Source organism: Mauremys reevesii, linkage group 16, assembly GCF_016161935.1.
Source record: "Mauremys reevesii isolate NIE-2019 linkage group 16, ASM1616193v1, whole genome shotgun sequence".
Classification (NCBI taxonomy): Eukaryota; Metazoa; Chordata; order Testudines; family Geoemydidae; genus Mauremys; species Mauremys reevesii.
Window position 1 is genome coordinate 38551951 of NC_052638.1, and position 26495 is coordinate 38578445.

Sequence of the window (26495 nt, forward strand, 5' to 3'; positions counted from 1 at the left end):
CCCAGTCATCCACTCCCAACTTCTGGCAATCAGAGGCTAGGGACACTCAAGAGCATGGGGTTGCATCCCTAACCATCTCAACTAATAGCCATTGATTGGACCTATCCTCCATGAACTTACTTAGTTCTGAAGATAAGCACAGTATTAGCACTTCACAAATACTAAACAAGGATAACAATTGTTCCTCACTATAAACAGCTTGTTATATCTTGAGTTCATCACATGTGAGTTCCGTGGTATGTGTGCATGGAATCACACAAAAGCCCCTTCCTCTTACATGTGTTTGTGTACTGTCACATACTGACGCAGTAAGAATTAAACAGACTTATTCCTTTAGGTAATGGTTTATTGGTAATTTAATTATACACAGTGCTAAGATTAATTGCTGCACAGTAGTTTGTAGCAGCACTGGTAATTTGTCATTTTAAAAAAAATCCATTTAGAAGATTTTTTTATCAGCTGCATTTATTGAAATAGTCTCATCAAAATACAAAGGTAGGCAGCCAGAGGAAGAGTATTAAGAATACATAGTGTTATGTATAATACAGTCACATGGCATCACTTTTATGGTGATGGGTCTGTGTCACTTTATAATTCTAACGTTTCCCCACACACACCTTTGAAAGGATATTTGTGACTCCCATAGTCTCCCCTTCTGTCCATTTCAGTGAGCCACAAGTTGAGGAAGGCAATATGCATTTCCTTCTGATGTCTTTCCAACTGCTAGCCATTGGGAGAGGAGCTCAGTAGAAAAGAGATGAAATGCTGTCTTCCCCTAGGAAGCGTTCCCAACCCCTAGAACAAGGAGATGAGTACTTGCCCTTTGACTGACACACTTAAACCTTTTAAGCACCTAATAGGTGATGTAGAAAAGCCTCGGGCCTGATCTAAAGTCAATGAGAGTCTTCTTTGACTTTAGGGCTTTGGATGAGGCCCTAAAAAACCAAACGGAATTCTGTCGCAGCAGAGACATGGTACCAGGAATCCATGGCTGGCCTACGGAAAAATGCAAAGAACCACACGGAGAGGTATAAATCATAGTTATAACAGCTCATATTACAACTTGCACAAGAGAACAGGCGGCAGCTAAAGGTCACTCAGAGGAGCAAATGGTGTGTGTATGTATTAGGGGGAGGGAGTTTCTTTGTGAAAGCTGAGTTCTCTAGACTCCAAAACTATATTTTTCCAGACTGTCCTATTTCCTGCAGTCTCTCTCTTGCCCAATGTTAATTATCTGGATGATGAGTGTGCATGTTTGGAACGCACAGCTTGGATGGCTTTATCGGAATAGTCAATAAACAGTAGCTAAACTAAAAGATAGTTCACTCTCATTTTGTTGTCCACATACTCATAATCTATTACTATATTTATATTAAAATAGCACCCAGAGCTCACAAACAGGATTGGAGCCCCAGGGTGCTTGGTGCTGTATAAACATATGAAAACATGGTCCCTATGACCCGGTACCAGTTCCTGCCAAGGCCCCAGTCCTCACTCTGCACTGACAAATGGCAAACTGGTTTCCAGCTATGCTCACCTGTGTGTTAGTATTGTTAAAATAGATACTAGAGTTATAAGAATGTGTTTAGACTTTATGGGATGCTTGTAGGATGCTGCATGTATTAATCCTACTTATAATATCTGTATCCTGTGTTATAAGGTCATGTCTAAATGTGTGCGCTGTACCCTTGCAGTCAGGGGAGAAGCATTACCAAGTGTGAAATGCTGGTTTACCGCAAACGGTGTTATTTATCTCCTCCCTTGCAGAAGGAGGTCTACAGACCTCAGACAAGTCATTGTGGACTTTGTTGATTGCTAGTCCCACATCCCTGAAAAGGGAATGTGCACTGGGGGAAGGGAATAAAAATGCCCATTAAGTAGAAATTGTTATCCCTATCCCGCTTGAACTCTGAGGGGTGAAGATCCCTAAGCATAAGTAGGGGGTCCCCAGCTGTTTAGCTTGGGTTCATAGGTGCCAACTTCCTCTTTATCCGGGGGGGTGCTCAACCCCCACCTCTGCCCCAGGCCCCACCTCCACCCCTTCCCCAAAGCCTCCACTCCCGGCCCTGCCTCTTCCCACCCCTGCTCCGCCCCACCCCTGAAGCCCCATCCCCTGCCCCGCCTCTTCCCTCCCCTGAGCACACCCCATCCCCACTCTTCCCCCTCCCCCTCAGCACCTCCTCCAGCCACAGAGCTGTTCTGCAGCGTGCAGGACGCACTGTGGGGGAGGAGTTGATCAGCAGGGCCCGCTGGTGGATGGGAGGTGCTGGGGGTGGGAGGAGCTAGGCTGCTGGTAGGTGCTAAGAACCCGCTAATTTTTTTCTGAGTTCTTCAGCTGTGGAGCACTCATGGGGTCGGCACCTATGCTTGGGTTAGCCAGAAAGGACATACAGAGCTGGCATATTATAGCAGCTACTCTCATCTTTTCAAATCTAAGCCTGTATCTCATTTGTGCACATGTATGTTTACCTGCTTTAACCTTGTGAATAACTCTAATTTCTTTTTAGTTAATAAATCTTTAGATAGTTTATTATAGACTTGGCTACAAACATTGTCTTTGGTTTGAGATCTGAGGTATAGTTGACTGGGGTAAGTGACGGGTCCTTTGGGACTGGGGATGGTCTGTGGGGATGGTCTGGGCTCCCTGTTAAGGCTGTTCTGCTGCTTGAGGAGTTCACACCTATTACTTGGCTGGTGAAATCTAAGTAAGAGAACACAACCAGTTTGGGGTTCATGCCCTGTTTCTTGACAGTCTGCCCTGAGGTTGGAACCCATCATTATGATCCACTCCAGACAGTGTGACAATCCCTATCTTATAAAGCTTCCAGTCTGATTTCTGTACTACCTCCTCCTAGATCCTATTAAACCATCTGGTCAACCCAAAGACTAGTTTTTCTTATAATATGTTAGGAAACTCATGGCTTCCATAAACATAGATTAACCTAATGGAATAACTTCTTCCGTGGATGAATTTGGGCCACTGTCATTGGCATTAAGGCTGGTATTTTCAAAGGTGTCTGGGGGAAGTGGGGAGTTAGGTGCTGAATTCACATTGAATTTCAGTGGCATTTAGGCATTTAACTCCTTTAGGTTCCTTTCAAAAGACCAGCCTAAAAAAGAAGATGTTTCACTTGGAGACCCAGTACCAGTATCTGTGGATCCAATTAGATGTAAGAGCCAATAATAGTTTAAATTAGGGTATGTCTACACTACCCGCCAGATTGGCGGGCAGCGATCGATCCAGCAGGGGTTGATTTATCACATCTAATCAAGATGCGATAAATGGATCCCCGACCGCTCTCCCACTGACTCCTGTACTCCACTGCCACAAAAGGTGCAGGCAGAGTTGAATGGGGAGCGGCAGCAGTCGACTCACCGTAGTGAAGACACCACTGTAAGTCAATCTAAGTACGTCAACTTCAGTCACGTAACTTGGATTGATTCCCTCCCCCAGTGTAGACCAGGCCTTAGAGTAGTATCTTTGTCATAGAACTTAGTGGTAAAGAGACCTTGTAGATCATCCAGTCCCAGCATCCTATCAATGCAGGACTGTTCCCTACTGTACATTTTTAGAGTTTTGTCCAGTCTATCCATGAGGTTTTGTACACTTCCCTTGTTGGGCTATTCCACAGCCATCATCAGATGGTACGATGTGCAGGTACGTATCCTGGACCAAAAGTCTGGAATCTTTGGACCACTAAATGTGGTTTAAGCCTCATTATTTCTGCCTGGAATTTAGCATGCAAATTCTCTGCCTCAGAGCAAAATAACTTGCAAAGCATAGACAAAATTGTCACTGCCTTGATATAGGCTAGCTGTGACCACACATTAATACCCTGGCACTACCCCCTTGAAACCAATTCCCGATCATCTGACGGAATATCATCTAAGGGAAGCATGAACATATTAGACATATATTAATAATGAAAGAAAGCCAGACAGTAGTTCAAACCTTTCACATGCTCAGCACAGTGTGAGACAATACATTCTTTTGCGGGATCTGTTTTACTTTGTGTGGCCTCACTTTCTTCCTGGATTGGCTGGCTTCTTTAGAGCTATTGCTTTTCCTCCCTTCAACACAGGCTTATGTCACCGACACTGTTCTTCTCATATGCTTTGCCCTGCTTCCCACTAAGTTTCCCTCACTGATTACTCCACCTCATGAGTTTTGCTGTAGATGCTGTGCTCACCTTGATTTCATCTCTCTCCTGATGCCCAGTTCCGGTCACCCAATTCCAAATACCACTCCCAATTGGCAAGACTGGATTTCCAATTAGGCACAGTAGGCACATGCTCTAGAGGCACCTTACCTCTTTAAAACTGTATGCAACACAAAGGTCAGCTGTAGGCAGGGGGGCCCTGACGATGCTGTGCCTAGGGGCACGTAAGCTGTAAATCAGGCCATGCCAATTGACCAGCTAACACTGCATTACCCCAGGCTCCCAATTCCAACCTGCCCTGATTCCCAGCTACCCAGTTCCAGCAGCTATTTCCAACTGCCCAATCCTGACTGCTATGAAACCCTTTGATCCTAGCATTTTCCCCTCACACAAATTCCCCTTTGTATTCTATTCAGGTATGTTTAGTAATAATTAAAATAGGCATCACTGTATGATCTAAGCTGTTAAAATGTCTGTAGAGAGGAGATTAATGTTATACTATGTTCTCCTCATTATTCATACATACACTGGTTATTTATTGTAGGACTGCTCATGGATGCTCGGATGCTTTAAAAAAAAAAAAGCTTTGAAACACATGCAAAAAAATTAAAGGACTTTGCATAAAAAAAAAGTTAGGCCAAATATTGGGCCTCAAGTTGTGACAATGTCCTTTTAAGATTTAAAAAACTCCATTTGAGCCAGAGTTGATGCGGCAGAAGGAGCAGTCACAGCATGTGCAGTTTTGCAATATAAAATATCAAACTGAAGCTGAAAAAGGTTAATTAACAGTACTGTGTAATGTGTTGGGGTTTGAGTGCATGTGTGCTACTGCCCTCCAGTGGATGGACAATGTCAGACCTGCTCATGTCTTTAAACTTCTGGATTCCTCTTAATTTTCTTTAGGTAAATGTGTCATGCACAGAAGTGCTTCTCACTGGCAAAAGCAGCCTCAACACACAGCTCCATCTCATCCATCTCCCTCCTTGATTCAGAGTGTTAACCCTAAACTCTCCCCCTCCCAGATTTCCTGTGTCAATAAAGCTCCTCATCCCCGCTTCCACAACCCTGCCCCGCTTCTGCTGAAATCACTTATTGCTTCTCGCCTTGACTATACTCTTCCTTTCTCTTTGTCCTGCTCATAACATCGCTTGCAGCTCGCCTTAGTGTAAAGAAACAGCCACATCAACACCAACTTCAAACACTTCCACGAGCTCCCTTTCCCAATACACTTTTCTCAGGATCCTCCATAACATTCATGGTCTTGCTCCAGCCTACCTATGAACCTCATCTATACCCTGCTCTGGCCTCTGTCCTTTAACACAGTGTCAACCTTCTCCTCTGCAGTTACTGCTGCCGGAAAAAGTATTCCTCTATCTTATTGTCCCATCCAGTGTGCCGCAAATTTTCTTATGGTTTCAGCTCTGAATTCCTCTCTACTTCAGCGCCCCTTTATCAATCTAACTCGGGGAAATATTTTAGGTGACACTATACAATATGTGGTTGTTTTGTAAGTGTTCGTAGCACCTCTCTCCTCTTGTTGAGCTAGTGCAGCTGTTCTCTGAGTAGAGATGCCAGGTATTTTTGGAGCCAAAAGTTGCAAATTCTATGCCACGTGTCTGGTTAGCTAACAGCTGTAATAGTTTTGTGTGTGTGTGTGTGCGCGCGCGTGCACCTAGGCAGAGGTACTAGAGTCTTTATTCAGGTACTGAGTCCAGATCCCCACATTAACTTACACAAATACCTCACCACTCTAGATTCATTTACCTTCCACTAGAACTAAAGAATTACTAGCACCGGAAACAAGTGCTTCTGCAAATGTTTATTTGAATATTTAAATGAGCTTGCTTTGACTGTGTTCACATCCCTACTGTCTGTACTTTCTGCTGATATTTTAATAAACATGCTTGATTAGTTTAAATGCTCAAGGAGAGTGAATTCTATGCTCAAATATTTGCCAAAGATGAATGAAAAGTTTTCTTTTTCATTGCAACACTTGAAATTTCTGCTGCATTACTTAGTTACATAAACCATCCAATCTGGAACCAAGCAAACCCATATGATTTACACCTTCTAACCAAACATTGCAATTATTGCAGCGCAAACAACAAACATTTTTCCTGACAGAGTTCGCAAAGGAATCGACAGCTACATGACAAAACACCTCATGTCTCCTGCTCTTTACTCTCAGTGCATAGCAGTACAAAACACAAAAGGAAACTAAGATGTGCTTTGGAATCATAAAAATATTACCAAAATGCTCCAAATTCGTCACACATGTTTGAGCCAGAAAGCACCTAGCTTGATTCTCAGATCTCAAGTTGAGTCTGTGGTGATGGCAACTAGATAAATCATCTCTTCTGATATGAGCACAATTGATCTAACGTCAATGAGACACAATAAACGTGGAACTTCATAATGTTTAATGTACAGATCACATCTCAGAATAGCATTGCATTTCATGGTAATTTTGTGTTGGTAAAAGGTGCTGGATTGACTTTTCTAAAGAGTGAGGTCGTCTGTTTACTCAGAGGAGATGGGACAGCAGAACACAGAAAGCAGCAGAGCAAGCTTCCACATGTTGCCCTCCTAGCTCTTCTCCACACTAGGGAATTTCAGCACACCAAATTGCTCACAAGGGTGTACACACACTGTTTGGAGCAGTCTTGGTTCAAGCAAGGCTAAACACTAGGTCAGGGGTGGGCAAACTTTTTGGCCTGAGGGCCACATCTGGGTATGGAAATTGTATAGCGGGCCATGAATGCTCATGGTTCCTGGCCAATGGGAGCTGCAGGGGCGGCGCTTGAAGCAGGGGCAGTGTGCGGAGCCCCCTGGCTGCCCCTACGCATAAGAGCTGGAGAGGGGACATACCGCTGTTTCTGGGAGCCATGTGGAGCCACAGCACGTGCGGAGCAGGACAAGTCCCGGATACCGCTCCCCATCAGGAACTCGCGGGCCAGATTAAAACATCTGAAGGACCGGATGTGGCCCCTGGCCCATAGTTTGCCCACCCTTGCACTGGGTCATCCTTCACCATGCCTGTCTCCACTGATCCAGTGCCAGTGTAGATGGTAAGTACTGATAGAATAGCTCCAGTAATGTAAGTAGTTTTTCCACTACCATTCGGTAGTGCGTTTGTTACTCTTAAATTAGCCTGCCTTGTAAGAACATAAGAATGGCCATACTGGGTCAGACCAGTGGTCCATCTAGCCCAGTATCTTGTCTTCTGACAGTGGCCAATGCCAGATGCTTCAGAAGGAATGAACACAACAGGGCAGTTATCGTATGATGCATACCCTGTCATCCAGTCTCAGCATCTGGCAGTCAGAGGCTTAGCCATCTTGGCTAATGGTCTACTGCCTCTGTTCTACAGGTTCAGGGTCAAGTATTCCAGAAACCACTTACTGATACAGATAACACTTCACACACCATAGAACTTACTGGCTCTCTATTATTCAGTGCTGACTTCTTCCCCAGCAATCAACTATTTTATCAGCGTGTCTCAGAAAGCTTCCTGTATGAGCGGGCCAAGCCCTGGCAGATGTGTGTGGACAGTGGGGGCCATCTATCTTGACAAAAAGATCCAGTGGGAGCTGTAGCCTCAATCCTGACCAGGAGGAACACTGCTATGGAATGAATTAATCGCCCATGGCCCATTCATTCCTGGACTCCTCTGTGCAGACTGCCAATAATTAGTATCAACAACCATGGTGCTGCTTTTGTAACATGGACCCTCTAGCCACGAGGATCAGGCCCACAAAGGGGCCACAGGAAGGAATTTATTTTCCTTCTAAGACCATCATTAAAAAAACAAACAAAAGAAAACTGATTGCATGAAAAAGTGTATTTTGAATAACATGGAGCTTCTCTTTTTAAAGGTGGAAACTGCAAATAACTTGTTGATATGTTTCAGTTTATTTTCTTTCTTTCCTCTCTGACCACTGTATACAAATCTGTCAGAACCTTGAAAATAACATTTCTTTCTTTCCTGCCAAATCTGATCTTTTTCAATATGGCAGTCATTTATTTTCCCTTTGTTTCTAATGCAGTTAATATTAATCTGCCTTGTTTAGATTGCATCTTTCTTTGTGTTCTGGTGTCATGGGCAACATCAACACATCTCTAGATACCATGGGCCACATTTTGGTATCCTGACCAGGGCTGCCCAGGGGATTCAGGGGGCCTGGGGCAAAGCAATTTTGGGGGCCCCTTCCATAAAAAAGTAGCAATACTATAGAATACTGTATTCTTGTGGGGGCCCCTGGGGGCCCAGGGCCTGGGGCAACTTGCCCCACTTGCCCACCCCCCTCTGGGCAGCCCTGATCCTGACACACTGAATAGTATCTTCCTACACAAGTGGGCTCATATAAGGCTGTGATCCCAATTCAGAAAAGCATTTGGAACTTAAATTCACTTAAAGTTAGAATGCACTTAAGGGAGAGAGATACTGTACTGCTGAATCAGACCCAGTGGGACCACTAATGGAGCAATAGGAAATCTAGCTCTGTGTTAGCTAGCTAGCTGCTTTTCCACAAACAGCAAGCGTTCACACAGTGTTTTTAAGTGGGTTCCACAAAAATGGCTATTTTAAAAAAAGAAAACTATTTACATAAACAACCACAGAGTAACGTGTTTAAAATACACACAGCCTAATCAGAGATTTCACTCAAATTAATAAAATAGCCAGAAACTTGTCACGGATAGTGTAAAGCCGCTCATTGTGTAATACAGTAACACCCTGTTAAATAGAGAGATCTAATGACTATAAGACTGTATAATGTATATCTAAACAAAAGCTCATTGTTGTAATGATTATTTTGTCTGATATTTGCATGGCCAGGGATCTGTAAACCTGTTAAAACTTCCTAAATAAATAACTAGTTAAAATACACAGAGACAGAGAGGGAGAGATTTAGACTGCCATCCATAATTTCCAAACATTATAATTAAAATCAATATAAAATTATCCTAATTAAGACACAGGATCTTCTTAGGTATTGTGCATTATTTTTCAGTTGTTCTTTTTTCAGGCCACAATCTGAACCAAGTTGTGAACCTCATCTAATTTGTTTCCGTTGAGTACTGATCTTTTTACTTCATTACCACATGCAATTTTGTAGTCGTCATAGCTAATATCACAACTATAGATCTAGAATGTATTTATAGACCCCAAACTCTGCAGTGTGTGCTGGGTCTGTTGTTGCTATGGAAACGGGGATTCTAAAAGTAAAAGGTTTCCAATGAGAGTTTTAAAGGGACATGCTGGATTAATGCATTCGTCTTCCACTTCCAGAGATCTGGGTGCAACTGTACCTTAAGGTTTCCTGTGAAATGAGGTTGGTGATCTCAACCAAGTCCCTAGGGGACACTGGTCTGCAACCCAAAACCACTTCATGCATTCTAGCACATTGATTTCAGCATGGTTGTCACTCTCTGCTCTGAGACTGGAATAGCAGGGGTAGCTGCTGGCTAATCTTGACATGTGGGCTGGGAGGGGGAAATGGATGCTAACTGAGATGCCAAATGTGTGTGGAGCAGGGGAGGGAAAGAGGCTGACACACCAAATCCCTATCTCGCAGTGTTTGCTTTGGATCAGTAGCTGCCTTTGGACTCAGGAAGAGGCTAGAAATCTCGACACAGCTTGAAACTGGAACACTGGCCTGAGAACAAAAGCAGAGCAAAAGCCACGCTCAGGATGGAATGGGGACAACAAAAGAAACAGACTGTCAGTGGTAAGGAGCAGGCATCACGGGGTGACTAACACCATCCAATAGCAAAATCATGAAAGGGGGAACAAAGCACAGAAGCTCAAGGGGACAGTGAGACCCAGGGTTGATTCTTCTAATTACTATTGAATATTTATATTGTGGTGCCACCGACAGGCCAAGCTGGGCCTTGTTGTGCTTGGCACTGTACAAACACATATGACCTGACAATCCTTGCTCCAAAGAGCTTTCAGTCTAAAAGAGAAGATGTAACAGGCTGGTGATACATATAGGCACGGTGAGATGGAGGGGAGCGATCAGGAACCAGGACATGGGCGGTCTGGCCTAGTGGTTGGAGCAGGAGGCAGTAGCCAGCAATAGTAGCCCACAGTCACAGCCAGCATCAGGGGGCAGACCTGGAGTCAGGAATCAGAGCCAGGTTTACCTGGGGTGAGGCAAGTCAGGGGCAAGGCTGGGTCCAAGGCAGGAAGGAGGCAGGGGCAGGACTGTAACAAGGTGGGAGCAAGGCTGAGCACAAGCAGCAGCTATCACAGAAATGGGCAAATGCTCTGAACAGCCAGCAAACAGCTGCTGCCAAAGCATCGGCCGCCCAGTGTTCCTAAAACCTCAACAAAAGCCACATTTCCCCTACCTTTTCTATCCTGTCTCTCCACCACCTTGTGCCTGTTTGTTAAAAATAGAAGTGAATACCCTCCACGCATCAGGACGACGCCAGTAAAACGGACCCTTTCCTTCGATTCAAAGAAAGGTGGTTGATAAAAATAAGACACTGATATATTGCCTCCAAAATGAAAGACGCTTTAATAAGTTTTAATTAACTTTGTTTTGTATCATCACTCAATTTCAGTATAAAGGCTTGTTTTAATTTTTTGTTCTTTCTTGTGTTTGATCAATAACCTTTCAACTTTAGAATGAAGGCTTTGGAGTGTTTGCCAAAACGCCAGGCCCTCGGTAAAAAACATTCCAAACCTAAGTATCACTGTTTTAATGTTCAACAGTGAAAGTTTATAACCACCCTTAATTCTTTTGGTCCTTGAGATCAGTACAGCCATCTGCTGTACCTTACGGAAGGGGTGGGTGGATTCTGAGGAGAGACTTGAGGGAGAACAAGGCTGAATTGCACTGGCAGAACGAGTGTGACAAATATTTGCCTGAAAATTCCTGGATTAAGTTGGTGTTATTGAACTCCCAGTTTCAACACAATACATTTGCCAAATTGACATTTTTATTTATTTATTTTTTTGTCAAGTGAAATATCCCATTCGTTGCAATTCAGACTGCAAACTCCCGGATACTGCAGCAAATCCATGGGCACCTAGAATTTTGTGATTGTCATAATAATGTATTTGCAGCCCCTTGGAACTTCATGGTGGTCAGAAGGCTATGACTCTGAACCTACTCCTCTAAACGCACATCATTCTACCACCTGAGCTGAAGGAGAATCTCCCTTTGCTGTTGGCAATAGAGAGCCCATGACATACACGTTCGAAAATTCGGTCCATCAGAGAAAAGTAGTTCACACACACACTAGCCAGTTCATTACAATATTGAATTGTTAAATGCCTTAGAGGACTCATTGAAATACTTCAGTACCTTTTTATGTTCCCCAGTACCAAACCAGAGTTACGCACAGCAAGATGTAATGGAGGATAGCACCGAACTGCAGTCAGCTACTAGAATAACCCTAGCCATTCTCTGCTTTGACAGTGTTTTCTACAATGCCAAGTGCTTATTGTGCTAGCTCTGGCTGTAGTGCAGCAATGACGAGACTGTCTACTATCACTTATTAGATCATACATCTAATACATTATATTAGACAGTTCGGTCATCACTTGATTATTGTATATGCCACCATCCCAGATTTTCTGTATCTCTCTGAATGTCCTGTCCAATCCCTGGTAACAAATGTGAGACAGCTATATCTTGCAAAGGTCCATGTGCAGAACTTCTTTGCTGATAGCATTAGTTTCCTATAAGCAATGAGCTAAATCAGCTGCACACAGCATTTCATAATTAAAAGTGGCATCTCTTCTTAAAACAAACTGCAGTATCTACAGAAACAACCCAAACTACAGCAGAATCACCAACAAAAGGCTGAGATTTTTTAAATAGCAGACTAAATTTGGGGTCCTAAATAAGTGACCTGTTTTTCAACAATGATTTCATTAGGAGCTGCTTGGTACCTTGCACTTTTGAAAAAAAACAACCCAGCCTTCTTTTTTAAGGAGCCTAAATATGAGCTTAGGAGCGTAGCTTTCAGCTCCTATGTTTGAAAACATTGGTCATAAGTACAGCGTTTGGGCCACTATCGGAGAATACTGTCGTATTCATTTGTGCAAAGAGTAAGGAAAGAAAAGGGCTGCATTAAAGACAAATGTTACACAGTTAGTCCCTTGCATGTGTATTTAATTCATGAGTAAGACACAAATGGCAGAGTTGATTTAGTTTTTTTTCCATTTAAATAACTCAAGGCAGCAATCTGTTTATGTGCTAATTTCCAGAGTTGAGCAAGTCTGGCCAGGCATCCTCCAGTTCTCTAGTGGGGCCTTGACATTGGTTCAGCACATTCTTTTGGGCGTGCGTTGGCACTGGGCATCCCTCATCCGCCTGGAAGTTATTACTGTGATAGTTGATTAAAAATAGAAATGCAGACATGAAAAGCCATCTGTGAAGTGAGGGTTCAGTGACTCTTTTTTCCCATTAGAGGGTGCCAGGAAGCTGCTGTTGCAGAGAAGTTGCTACAGAGCCCAGAGTTTACAAGGACTTTAATGTTGTCTACACTGCAGGTTATGTCAGTATAATTTATGTCGCTCAAGGGTGTGAATAAGCCACCCCCCGAGTGATGTAAGGTACACAGACCTAAGCGCCGATGTGAACAGCACTATGTTGGCAGGAGAGCTTCTCCTGCCAACAGCTACCGCTGCTCACAGAGGTGGTTTTATTATGCCAACAGGAGAGCTCTCTCCCATCGGCATAGAGCATCTTCACCAGATAGCACTACAGCAGTCTATGGCATGGGTGCAGCTGCGTCACTGTAGCGCTCCTAGTGTAGACTAGCCAGGTGTATTCCAGGGGCTGACTGGGTCTGCTTCATTTCATATACCCCTCCACACCATGCCCAACTTGCTACTAAGCACAACTCAGTTGCCAGTATTTCTTTTCCCCTTTTTGTCTTAGCCTATAAGCTCTTTAGGGCCGGGACTGTGTTTTCAATACGTACCATGCCTAGTGGAATGGGTCCCTCGTCCTGACTGGGCCTCTGGACACTATTTTAACATAAATCTGAAATAACAAAATACTGCTGTTAACAACAACAGTAAATAATGGGCTAGTAGCTACTGCATGCAATGCATTCTGGGAATTAGAGTTCACAAGGTAACTACTTCTCTCAGGCCTGGTCTACACTACGGTGGGGGGCAGGTCCGAACTAAGGTACGTGACTTCAGCTACGCAAATAGCGTAGCTGAAGTCGAACTACCTTAGTTCGAATTTCCTACCTACCCAGACGCCGCGGGATCAAACTCCACGGCTCCCCCGTCGACTCCGCCACCGCCGTTCACGGTGGTGGAGTTCCGGAGTCGACGGGAGCGCGTTCGGAGTTCGAACTATCGCGTCCATCAAATCCCCTCCACCATGATGGAGTGGCAGCTATGCCTAAGTTGAGAGAGAGGTGTTGCAACCTGGCGCCTGGGGTTACAATGCCACTCAAATTTGTGGCAACAATAATAAGTTGCTGTGTGTGTTACAACTTGCGGTTTCCGTACAGTCTGAATCGTTATTCATCCTTGTTTTGTGCTACTGCGGAGTCAGGCAGGAAATGGCCCTAGCCCAAAGCAGAAATAACAGAACACTGTGTGCCAAAAGCAAGAGAGAGGGATCAGACGGTGTGCAAGAGGCAGGCAAGCTACAAGCCAGCTGTCCACAATGTGCTGGTGAGACAGAGCAGCAACAGCTCAGAACCTCAGATTGGAAAGGGTGTGAAGCCCAAAAGCCTAAAGTGTTCCCTGCCCCTCAGTGTCTGGGTGATGAAAATTATCCCTGTTTTACAGGTGAGGAAACTGAGGAACAGAGGGGCAAGTGTGTTGCCCAAGGTCGCACCACCACTCTACAACCCAGCCAGCAATAAAACCCAGCTCCCCTGACTCCTGGGACTGTACGTTAAGCATAACACCATCCTTCCTCTCTCTGGCACTTTCACTGGGATCTAACTGCTCCAGACCTTCTGCTGTGGTTTTTGCATAGCAAGAACACTCTGTATTGATGAAATGTTACTTCTGTTCAGTTTGCATCTGATCCAGATGGAGCACTTCCATTGACACCATAACGTCTCTTGGTGTTATCTCATTGCCCTACTTTGGGGACAAGAAGAAGCCATGCTCTAATCTGAGTCTCCAATTCACATTATATCTTCTGAGCCTCCGATTTCATATGCCAGGAATAGAAAATTGCCAGGTTGTCGTCCTATCCTTATGCAAACTGCCACTGACATGACTAATGGTATCATCTTACCAATCTGAATCGCCTTTTCATCCCAAAGGATCCCAAAGTGTGTTATGAACTATATATAAACTGGGGTCATTTTGCCCACTGGAGGGGTGGAATGGGACAGCTGGTCAATGGTACACAACAGGAAAGGCAAAAGAATGTTGCAGTTCATCCAATAGAAACTGCTGGGGGAATTCAGGTCAGCAGAGTACACTGTACAATAATGAACAAATCTGGGACTTTCCCAGGAAACTAAACTTAAGAAATACTCAAGCCTGATGAAAGCTATGGCCAATATGCAACAGCCTGTTCTGCTTAGGACAGTGAAACAAGACATCTTGTCACTGATGGCAGGTCTACACTGGGGGGGGGAAATCGATCTAAGATACGCAACTTCAGCTACGTGAATAGCGTAGCTGAAGTCGAAGTACCTTAGATCGAATTACTTACTGTCCTCACGGTACAGGATCGACGTCTGCGGCTCCCCATGTCGACTCCGCTACTGCCATTCGCGTTGATGGAGTTCCGGAGTCGACAGGAGCGCGTTCGGGGATTGATATATCGCATCTAGATGAGACGCGATATATCGATCCCCGAGAAATCGATTGCTACCCGCCGATCCGGCCAGTAGTGAAGCCGTACCATAAGAGTCTAGGGGGTGAAATCCTTACCTCAGTGAAATCAATGCTAAAACTCTCATTGACTTCAATAAGCCCAGGATTTCATCCCAGATATTTTGTTTTTCCACCTTCTAGATTAACCCTTTATGGGGCACATTTCTTGTCCCCCCCTCCCCATAACGAAGGGCAGCCTATTGCAGCTGTGCTTTGGAGCTTGTGTTATAGACTTAGGGCCAGATCCTGTGGGGCGCTGAGTGCCTCCAGCGGGCACTAAGGATGCTTTGCACAGTGGAGGAGGCGCTCAGAAGCATAGACAAGTACTGGGCTCTGAACTATGGGCCTGCATGGGAGCTTCTGGGCACTCAGCAATTTTGAAAATCAAGCAGGTGCCTAAACAGAGCTTTGGGAATTAACTTAAGGGTCCTGTATTTTATTTTAAAAATCTTGAGCCAAGTGCACTGTTCCTGTAGTTATAAGCCTGTGATGACAGATCCTGAATAACACACTATAGCCAAAAGATTCAACTGGCCATTCATTCTGAAGGCCTCTGATTTGGGGTCACCCTATCTGAGATGCCTCCTGTCTCACGTTGGGCTCCCCCAAATATGAGGCACCCATAATTAGGAGACACTTACAAATTTTTTGGCCATAGTCACTATGCTTAGGCGCAGACTATGTGAGCTAAACTACAAACAACAGCCAATAAAGAAAATGTTCTCTCTACAGTGGGGGTTAAGGGTAGCCAGAGATTTGTGCAGCTCTGGAGAGGAGCATTTCAAAGAGTGTGGGAGACAAACAGACTCATAGACTTTAAGGCCAAAAGGGACCATCATAATCATCTAGTCTGCTCTCCCGCACCTCACAGGCCACAGGACCTCACCCACCCACTCCTGTAATAGACCCATAACCTCTGGCTGAGTTACTGAAGTCCTCAAATCTTGGTTTACAGACTTCGAGTGACAGAGAATCCACCACTGACACTAGATCAAACCAGTAAGTGACCTGCCTCCCTCTGCAGCATGGGGCACGAACCCCAACCCCAAAGTCTCTACCAATCTGACCCAGGGGAAAATTCCCTCTTTACTCCAAATCTGGTGATCAGTTAGACCCTGAGCATGTGGGCAAGACCCACCAGCCAGACACCTGGGAAAGAATTCTCAGTAGTAATTCAGAGTCCTCCCCATCTAGTGTCCCATCTCCGGTCACTGGAGAAATTTGCTAATAGCACTCGCGGATGGGTAAATGAGGGCCTAGTTCCTGTACACCAGGCTGGAAATGAAGGAGGGATAAGAAAAGAACAGGGAGAAGGAATAGACAAGGAACAGAGAAGGGAGAAATGATGTCTGTGTCCCATCACGCCAAGGGATGGGCCCGAACAGCAAAGTTTAGATCCAGATCCAAATTTTTCCAAAGTTCAGGGTGTTCAGATCAAGGTTTTAGTTTGGATCCAACTCTAATGATGTCCAACCTTTCCAGGGTCAGTGTCTCACTGCAGCACTGGGAGACAGAGAGGTCTGGGCTTAGGCACACAAATACCTCCCCCCGCCCCCTCCCCCCGAAGCTTAATTCTCTCCAAACAACCACTCTTCCTCATCCTCAATATCTGATATGTGGTTTCAGGTGACTGTAGTAGCTAATAGAAGTTGATGATTTAGGATTCCCATACTTTGATTTCTAGATAGTGTGCTCTTCTGTGATTGTGCCCTCTAACCTCCACAGGTGAGCAAAACATGGTATTGTGTTGGCATTTACACAAGGCTAATACTCGTACAAGTGCCAACACAAAACCATGTTTTGCGAGCCTCTTCTGAATCCGGCTTGCTGATTCTGAAATTGTTTTGAATGCAAACTCTAGAATGTGCACTACAGCTCTTCCACTAAAACTTTTGGGAAGCAAAGGGTTTTAATGTGTCTAGACACAACTCCTGTGCTGTAATAGTACAGCGCATTAATACTGCATCTGTAGACAGCTGAAGAATGCCTTCCAGTGGGCCAAAGACTTACGACTACTCTTGAAAACACAAACATATACAGAGGAGACATATTTATGGGAAGCATTCTTCTTATTTTATCTAGCTGAAAGTAATAAATTCAGGGCCAGATTCTGACTTCATAGGACTACTTGTGTAAGTATTACCCAAGTGAATAACATCACCCAATCTGGCCCTCAGTCATGGCTCGCCCCTCCCCACCCAAAAAATAAATAAGGGGACTCTGCTGAATAGTTTACATCCAATATTTAGGTTTTGTTTGAAAAAAAACCAAAAAAACAAAAAAGATTTTGGTAAAATCTAATACAAAGAGAATTAATATTTTCAGTAAAACAACGTATATATCTCTATATCTAGGTGTGTGTGATAGGGTTTGCAAAACAGGAAGCAAAAGTGAATGTAAACAAAATTGAAACTGAACAGTCCAGTTTCATATTCTGAGCTGATGGACATGCAAAATAGTAAACAAAACAGCATAAATAGTTAAAAATACAGTTTTTTTTTAAATGTACATTTTCATATCTTAGGTGTCATTAGCAGAGGTAAGGCTTTTCTTTCCAGTGTTTGACTTAACTTGATGATGCCCCCTTTAAAAGGAAGACCAGTGCAGAAAGAAATGAGAGTCGACATAACACAATAAATCCCTTGTAAAAGAGTTGTCAGCAGTGAGGCACAGGCGAAGATCTCTTCAGATGTGCTGATGGGATGACTAGCCCGCTGTGCCCCTATTATACAAAGCCTCTTGCTAAAACTGGAAGAGTACGTCAACTTAAACAAACCGGATTGGGGGATATGAGTTATTAAAAAAAATTAGCTAGACTTAGTAGTAAATACTCTGCTTTTCTATAAGCATGTCCATCTAAGGATCTTAAAAGTGCTTTACTAGCACTAACGGGTTAACCCTCCCAGTCCCCTCTGCCGCTGTGATGTTCTGGGGATCACCCAGAACAGTAAGGGTATCTGTCACTGGCTGCCTTGTAGCTTTGGGTGCCTTAATGCTATGCTGCTGCTGCGGGCGGCTCAGAGCTGTGACACCACTAACCAGCCTGCAAGCACCCTGGCTTCTCACCCTGGTTTCCACCAGCCTAGTGACTCCTTGTTGGGTGACCTCAACAGCCCTTCCGGTCCCGAGTCTCCCCAAATCTATCTGCCCTGACACTCAGCATTTCCCCCTCTGGATTGTTAACCCCAAAGGAGTGAAACCTGCCCCCAGTTAATGCAGTGGAGCGGCAGCGGTGAAGAATTACCTGTCATGGTTTTCTGTGGGTAAAGCCTTGTTCATGTTTTGCAGAGACAGCATGGAAGCCCGGAGAACGTGTTTGCAGAACAGTTAAATTTCATGCCCAGTGTCAGACTGGAGGAGAGGAGCGGAGGGATGGCCATTCTCCTCCATCCCCACATGAGTAGGTCCAGCATTAGCTGTAATATCCAAAGCTAAAAAAGGGGGTGGAGATGGGGGAGGAGAAATAGGCGCTAAGAAGTTAGCCACACCAGGTCAGGGAAACGTGCTTTCTGGTGCATATCATCTCACACAACACACTTGAAGCAGCAATGCCTGAGACAAAAGCTATCAGCTGTACGGACAGCAGTGCTTGACGACTGTCTTGCTTGCGTCCAACAACAATCCTGAAACGGGGACAGACGGGGGAAAAATGCAAACAAATTTGACCAATCTCTTTGCAAAAGTGAATCAAACAGAAAGTGCTCTTGGCCTAGGGTTTTCAATGCCTCCTTTAGCTAAGCACGAACACTACTGGGAATGCAGTCCGTAGCAAGCACTACCCTCAGCAGTTTGCAGAGTCAGGCTGTACTACACCATGTACAGCAATATCCTCATACGCGGCAAGCCCTGTTTGTATGGGGCCCTGTCCACAGAGTAAATCTGATACTATTTTGCTTTGTTTGTTTCTGTAGAGGTAGGTTTGTTTTCTGAAATGGAGATTCTAGTCCACAAGGCATCTCCTCTGCTAATGTGCACAGTTATTCTACAGATCTTTGTCACACACCCGTCAAAATTATTTAAAGAGATTATATTAAATTTATCTTATAGTCCAGCCCAGATGCCCCAACCGAAATGGGGCCCCCATTAGGCACTGCACAAACACAGAGTAAGAAGTCGTCCCTGCCCCAAAAGGCGCACAATCTAACCAGACAAGAGAGAGAATGGGTGGGAAGGAAAACAGGGGTGTGTAGAGGTCAAGGGTGCCCAAGATCACACAGCAGGACAAGGGCAGAGCTGGGCTTACAACTCAGACCTGTGCCGTATCCACCACGCCACATTGCCTCTTGGCAAAAGGTGTGACAGAAATGGCAATTTCCTGCAACATCTTGGACAAATTTAGATGAATGAAGATCAAGTATTTTAGGAGTTCATTGCTTTAAAATTGCATATGTTTCTGTATTGTGGGATTGTACGTAGCGTCTAACATTGGGAAGTGTTATGAGCTTTAAAGGGCTATTTGAAACAATCAAGGCAAGAATGAACTTTTAAAGTAGAGAAGGTTTCCTAGGAAATCTCTAGGAGGAGAGGTATGGAATTTGGGATCAGGAAGGAATTTTCCCCTGTGTCAGATTGGCAGAGACCCTGGGGGGGTTTCACCTTCCTCTGCAGCATGGGACACTGGTCACTTGCAGATTTAAACTAGTGTAAATGGTTAATTCTCTGTAACTTGCAGTAAACCCTGCTTTGAGGACTTCCGTAATTCAGCAAGAGGTTAGGGGTCTATTACAGGAGTGGGTGGGTGAGGTTCTATGGCCTGCAATGTTCAAGAGATCAAACTAGATGATCATGATGGTCCCTTCTGACCTTAAAGTCTATGAGTCTATGAGAACACAGTCTTCTGAAGCTTTGCCCTGACAGGTGTGGGGAGGACCTTTTATCTGCTGATCACCTGTTTCATGAGGACAGATCAAAAAACCAAAATGAAGGCACTCACAGATTCATGGGGGTGCTTGTTCTGAGCTAACAGCTGTTATTAATTTGTGACCACAGAAAACCCTCTTGGTGGGGCTAGAAGGACTGTTCATTGGGTCACTGAGTCCGTGCTGGAGTTGGGATGATCTTTGGTAAGCTTATCAGCATAAGTGTAGGGTTTGTTTTGGTTGTTGATGTTTCTAATACGATTTCTGTGTAATTCCTTAAAAACGAATGTGGTTGCTGAGAAGGAGCTATGTGGAAACTCAACTGTGGGCAATCACACTATGCACCATCTCAGAGAAGAAAACGAAAGCAGGCCTGCTTAGACAGTCTGGCTTAGGTAGGGACGGATGAGGAGCCGGAAGCCTAGAGTAGGTGTCCTTGCTAGACGTAGAAGGGGAATATAGGTGCAGTTGCCCTGAATTGTGACATAAGGCATAAGCGTCAGGATTTATTTGTCTAACAAATCAGTATTCGAGCCACTGTTATTTATATGAATTGTCCTTCACTCTGAGGGTAGTCCCATTGGGGCTACTACCTAGGAGTGACAAAAATCTAGCCAATAGTGACTTTTGCTATTCCCTCAAACCTTGTTCCCCAAACACATCTGATGTGTAGATTTCCAAATCTTACCAGAGCTCAGTTCTGTGGTTGCTGTTTGTTCTATTGAGCAGCAGGTGATCATGATGAGGATTTGATACTGAATTTGTGGTAAACTTTGAAAATGTATTTTTGACAGATTAAGGGAAACCAGTAAATTATTGGGTTTCTTGCAGCTAAGGCTGATCTCTGCTCTAATTTTTTAAAATTTAAGTATCGTAAACAGATTTCATATAGACTAAGGGTCAGTCAATTTTATCTTAGTTATCAAATGCTCTGATTCTGTAGGGCACATGCCTAAATTTAAGCATGTGAATAGTCACATTGACCTCAGTGGGATTATTCATATGCTTAATATTAAGCATGTGCTTAAATTCCTTCTGAACTGGGGCCTTAAAAATGAAAACTTTGTTTGGGAAAGTACATCAAGGTATGGAAGAAATCTCCATATAGCCATTGATCTGTTTAGAAAACAAGATTCTTGATTGTTCTTGCTTGATATAATTTCATAAAAATAGCTAGTAAACCTAGTGTAAATGTCATTTATCGTAATAAATGTATTTATTCGGTGCCATCTTTAGATCGGAATCCAAATTATTGGTACGCTGTTGTGCACTTAAATAATAAATCCAATCATATTAGTAACAACAAGTTAATATATTTTTCCAGTTTCCCAGTTGTTCAAACAAATAAATAAAAAAAGACAGCCATGAGTTATATAGTCACTTTGCCACTGTCCAAACAGTTCTGGGAAACTCCTGGTGTTGGTTTTATGAACTCTGGAAAATGTTACAGCAGCAGCACTCTGCACTTTTCATCCTCAAAACACTTTCCAAAAATTGATCAATTGACTGGACAGAGACAGTTACAATAGGATCCAATTAACTGAACCTGCAGTCCTCTCTTTCTAATCGAGCATCAGCATGCCTTGTTGGTCTATTGACACCTGATTATCCATGTTCCTGATTTTCTGAACACATTTAGTGTTGCCTATGTGTGGTTTTGGGAATTGGACCTTTAAGTGGTTTAGCTTCAGAGACAGGAAGTCACAGGAAAAAGTGCTGCAGTAGTTCTTTTTTCATGTGTTATGCAGAAGCAGTTGGAACTACTCACTGACTAAAGAGAATCTCTTGCAAGTACCGTGGCCCCAGGATGGTTCCCGAACACCACACACTTTGCAATAAGTGAGAGAGATCCCTTCAGTCTAGGAGATTCCAAGTTAAGTTGAAACCCTCATTAAAAATATTACATTATGCTACAGTAACAAAATGTAGTTACTCTATTGCAAGCAATACTATTTCTGTAGAATACTGCAGGATTTTTTTCTAAATAAGGGAGTCTATTTCCTCAGTCTCCTGTTAAGAGAATGAAACAACACATTGAGAGGCAGCAAGGACTGAATGAGAGGCATGGTCTATCAGTTTGGACACGGGAGCAGGAATCAGCAATGCCTGAGTTCTAATCCCAGCACTGAAAAGCTGCCTCCACACATAGGTCTCCATGGGCCTGGTTGTGCTATAGATAGGGAAACTGAAGCAGAAAGGTTAATACCTACATTGCTGTGCTGAGGATTAATTAGATAGTGTCTGTATAGCACCTTGAACGTGAAAAGCGCCCTATAATTAGCAGGCATTATGAAAGGGAGTAGCAAAATTGATTTAAAACTCTTTGAACAGATACTCACAGTGCGTCAGTAAATATGCAGATTTTAATTCCTGCAGAGACCTAATATGCTGCTCATCCACCCGTCTGTCCATCAAAACAACTATCTTCCTAGTTAGCCAGCCTGGATGTGCCATGCCCCAGTCAAGGTCACAAATGCCAGTGTCCTTAGCAAAGCCATACATGGAGACAAATGGAATTTACAGTCAATTCTCTTGTTGTATTTACTTCACTTGGTGGAAACAGGCAGACTTTGATTTTCACATAATAGTGTACAGAGAATAACAGCCCTTAAATCGTTTCCAAGGTGGGGGAAGGTACAACAAGCTAAACACACTAACGCTCTGTAACAGTCTGGACATTGTGATAGAGAACTACAGCTAGAGACGCAGAGTAACTACAGGCAGCAGCACAGAAAATAGATTGATGCCACTCCAATATATAACAGGCCTTTTGGAAGTTCATCTAGGGGAAGGATGGCCTGGTGGTTAAAGCACAGAGCTGGGAAGCAGATGTGGCTTCTTGTCCCAGTTCTGCCTTTGACTTTATGTGTGACCTTGAAGAAGTTACTCCAGGTCTCTGTGCCTCAGTTTCCCCATATGTAACGTGGGAATAATAGTTATCCACCTCATAGTTACTTAATGATTGTAAAGCACTTAGAGATCCTCCTATGGAAGGCACCAGAGGGAGTGCCAGGCTCATACTAAAGACTTGTAATAGCGTCACAATGCTGGGTATGCAACCTGCTGAAAGATTTCACTGCAGCACATCCTGCTGCTGTGGGATGCCGTAGACTGCTATGCTTTACATCTGCTCAGCAATCTTTCAGCCAGCTGATGGGTCAGTAAATCATTAAAGGTTAAAGCTGCAGTTTCAGACCTGTTCCTCCCAAAGGCCACAGTTCAAATCCTTGCGCTGCTAATTGGCCTTGCAGTTTGTTCTTGGGGTCAGCTTTCTAGGCCTGAGATTGTGCTAAGGTTCTTTTCCAGAATGTGACAAAATGTAGCTTTCAATTGTCTACTGCCCTCCCCCCAAGAGAGGCCATGTGAATCACTATAAAGCATCAGTTCCCAAACTTTTTCCTGGAGTGATCCACCATTACATATATATCTCTATCTCTATCTATCTATCTCCTCCACCCCGGCCCCACAACCATAATCCCAGCCTGGTATGGTGAAGAGGCTCCAAGGTGGCAGGGAGGGAGTTGGAAAGTGAGCCTGCCCCACACTCACCCCACAATGGCAGCTTCTGTCCTGTGGGGCTGGGTCCAGCACCCTGCTCCAGGCATTGTAACCTGGTGCACAAGGTTGCTGCATCACTCGGGTTAGGCCCGGCCCAGTCAGGAATAGAAGTGTCAACCCAGGAGACGTGTATGTTTGCCTACACCAGGGCCTTGTGATGGGTTAATCTGGCCCTGAATGTGGTGACCCATCTAAAACCTTTCCATGACCCACTGGTGGGTCAGGACCCACCCTCTGGGAAACACTGTTATAAAGGTTGCCATATGGGGGGACATAACACTCAGAAATTGCCCCCCTTTTTTATTTTTAACCATGACGTTAGTTGGAGGGTATCATGAGAAGTTAGTGCAGTCAAAATACATTATCTGGAAGGGACCAGGGAGGGACCACCTTTCTGTTCTGTGTTTGTACAGCACCTAGCACAGTGGGGTCTCAGTCCATGACTAGGGCTCAGGGCCTCCATTAATATAAAGTTTAAATCATAATAATACAGTGAAGAACTGACTGATCTCAAAAAGTAGGAGACTCTTCCCTGAACAGGGTGTTTCTAGTGGGCTTCTACAGGGATCAGTACTAGCAAGTAGCTATTCGACATTTTAATCAATGATCTGAAAATAAATATACAATCACTGCCAATAAAATTTGCAGATGACTCAAAGATTGGCAGAGTGGTAAATAAGGAGGACAGGGCAGTTATACAGAGCAATCCAGATCATTTGGTAAGCTGGGCCCTTTCAAACAAAATGTGTTTTACTATAATGTAAAATGGAATACTAATACTTGCCCACCTGGCATCTTCAGATGAATGGTACTAAAAAAAAATCATCATTTCCAATTCTCACAATTTTTGTCACAATTTCTGCTGTTTTTCTCAAAGCCCTAGCTCTGGGATTCATGGGGTCATGAGAGAATTTCAGCTTCTAGTATAGTAAATAAAAAGCAAGTTTCTTGCAAACTTGACCACTAAAGGCTAAAAACCTGAACAATAAAGAAAGAGAATCCAAAATGTATATATAGATTATATATAGACATAGATATAAACCCTTTATGATTTTAGGGGCCTGACTCATGACTTTTGATCACATGGGATTGACAAAGCTGTAAAATGCTAAATATTATAATACAATAAAGTTGCTTATGCTGGGTTTACCATTTGTTGGTACTTTCTACCATAGAATCATAGGACTGGAAGGGACCTCGAGAGGTCTTCTAGTTCAGTCCCCTGCACTCAAGGCAGGATTAAGTATCTCTAGTTGTGAACAGGTTTTGTACACATAACCGATGAAGTCCAAGTACATTTTCCAAAGAAGGATTCTTCTCTTCACACTTTGTCAGCCACACAGCCTCACATACAAGTGACAGATGTCACCCTTAATTATCCCAGCATTCCTTCTCCTGGGTCTCACACATAAACTACTCAAAGGAGAACGTTAAGGCTTGACATGCCGGCCATGTTTCATTCAGGGCCGCCCAGAGGATTCCGGAGGCCCGGGGTCTTCGGCGGCGGGGGGCCCTTCCAGGACAGGACCCGCGAAGTGCCCTGGTGCCCCCCCCGCCCGCAATTACCGCGCGCCCGCCGCCGGGCCTTAGGGCGGGGGCGCGCGCGGGGGCACTTTCGGGGCGGGGGGGGCGTCCGGATGGAAAAGGCCCCCCCCCGTGAAGATAACTGAAGCCTGAACTGAACCCGCGCGGTCGTCCCGGCTTTGGTTTTGGCTCCAGGGGGGTCTTCTTCGGCCCGGAGGAAGAGGACGGGGAGCCGGGCGGCGCGGAAGCGCGGCTGAAGGTCCGCCGCCGGTCCGTTTCCCCTTTCGAGGCCGAAGGACCCCCGCCCAGGCCGGGAGGCCCCAGGGGGGGCCTGGGGGGTGGGGGCTCCTGGGGGGGGAGCCCCCTCCCCTCCTGCCCCTGGGCTTTGGCTAAGACTGGATACCTGGGTATTATTTCCTGGAATCTCTCATCTACTGAAAAATATTACTCTTGCTTTTGGTAGCATCAGGATATAAGTAAAACCTTCAGAAGCTGAGAACAGGAAAGAGCGGCAGGTTAGGTAGAGTGTCTTGGGGGGAAATGGTAGTGCTTTCCCGAGACCCTATACTCCTTTCCCGTGTCTTTATTTGTAGGGCTTACAAGATCAGAGGTCTGAGAGCAGTATGGGCAAGATATGCTCTCTCCCTTCATAAGAACGGCCGTACTGGGTCAGACCAAAGGTCCATCCAGCCCAGTATCCTGTCTACCCGCAGTGACCAATGCCAGGTGCCCCAGAGGGAATGAACCTAACAGGTAATGATCAAGTGATCTCTCTCCTGCCATCCATCCCCACCCTCTGGCAAACAGAGGCTAGGGACACCATTCCTTACCCATCCTGGCTAATAGCCATTTATGGACTTAACCTCCATGAATTTATCCAGTTCTCTTTTAAATGCTGTTATAGTCCTAACCTTCACAACCTCCTCAGGTAAGGGGTTCCACAAGTTGACTGTGCGCTGTATGAAGAAGAACTTCCTTTTATTTGTTTTAAACCTGCTGCCTATTAATTTCATTTGGTGACCCCCAGCAACTGGGCTTTGCATGGGGAAGGATTGAAGGAGGGAGTGGGCATCACCAGTTGCTCGTGAGAGAGATGTGAACTGCTCCCCATTTCTCTCTGTTGGGCATTAACTCTGAAGCCTAATGGTGCAGCAATTGGTAACATTGTTTAACCCCTGATCATTTTAGCAGAAAATCTCCTCTGGGATTTGTGGGGATAATGACGCTTATTGTACCAAACTTGAGTAAAGAAACACCACTTCCCCTACAATCTGACACCTAACTCCTTCACCCCTCCAGGAGACACCTTCAGGAAGGGTTGCGGCCCACTAACAGGACAACAAAAGGGAGCGGGGGGGGGGAGGAGAGGAGAGGGGAATTTGCATGTCCATCACTCATTTTGGACCTGTTGCAGTTTCCAAGCCTGTTAAGCTAGCACCTTTCACCAGTATGCAATTCAATCAGTCATTCTTATTTTTTAAATGTGTACTTGCTACATTCAGCAGCACGGTGGGTGCATCCTACCTGGGTGCACTTTACCAGGTACATTCAGCACCAGTTAAGGCACTCAGA

At 44.6% G+C, this 26495-nt stretch overlaps 2 long non-coding RNA genes across 5 annotated transcripts in view; one reads left to right on the forward strand and one right to left on the reverse strand.

Annotated features, from left to right (window-relative positions):
* Positions 1 to 9399: 9399 nt before the first annotated feature.
* LOC120384441 lies at positions 9400 to 10682 on the forward strand. Its single transcript, XR_005588887.1, has 3 exons — positions 9400 to 9493; positions 9737 to 9889; positions 10564 to 10682. It is a non-coding gene; the product is annotated as an uncharacterized LOC120384441 (long non-coding RNA).
* A 1598-nt stretch (positions 10683 to 12280) lies between these two features.
* Positions 12281 to 26495, reverse strand: part of LOC120384438 — a 134916-nt gene continuing 120701 nt past the window's right edge. For all 4 annotated transcript variants that reach the window (XR_005588884.1, XR_005588881.1, XR_005588882.1 and 1 more), the window contains 2 exons: positions 13104 to 13165; positions 12281 to 12503 (listed from right to left, as the gene is read on the reverse strand). This is a non-coding gene — a long non-coding RNA (uncharacterized LOC120384438). The remainder of the gene's footprint in view (positions 12504 to 13103; positions 13166 to 26495) is intronic.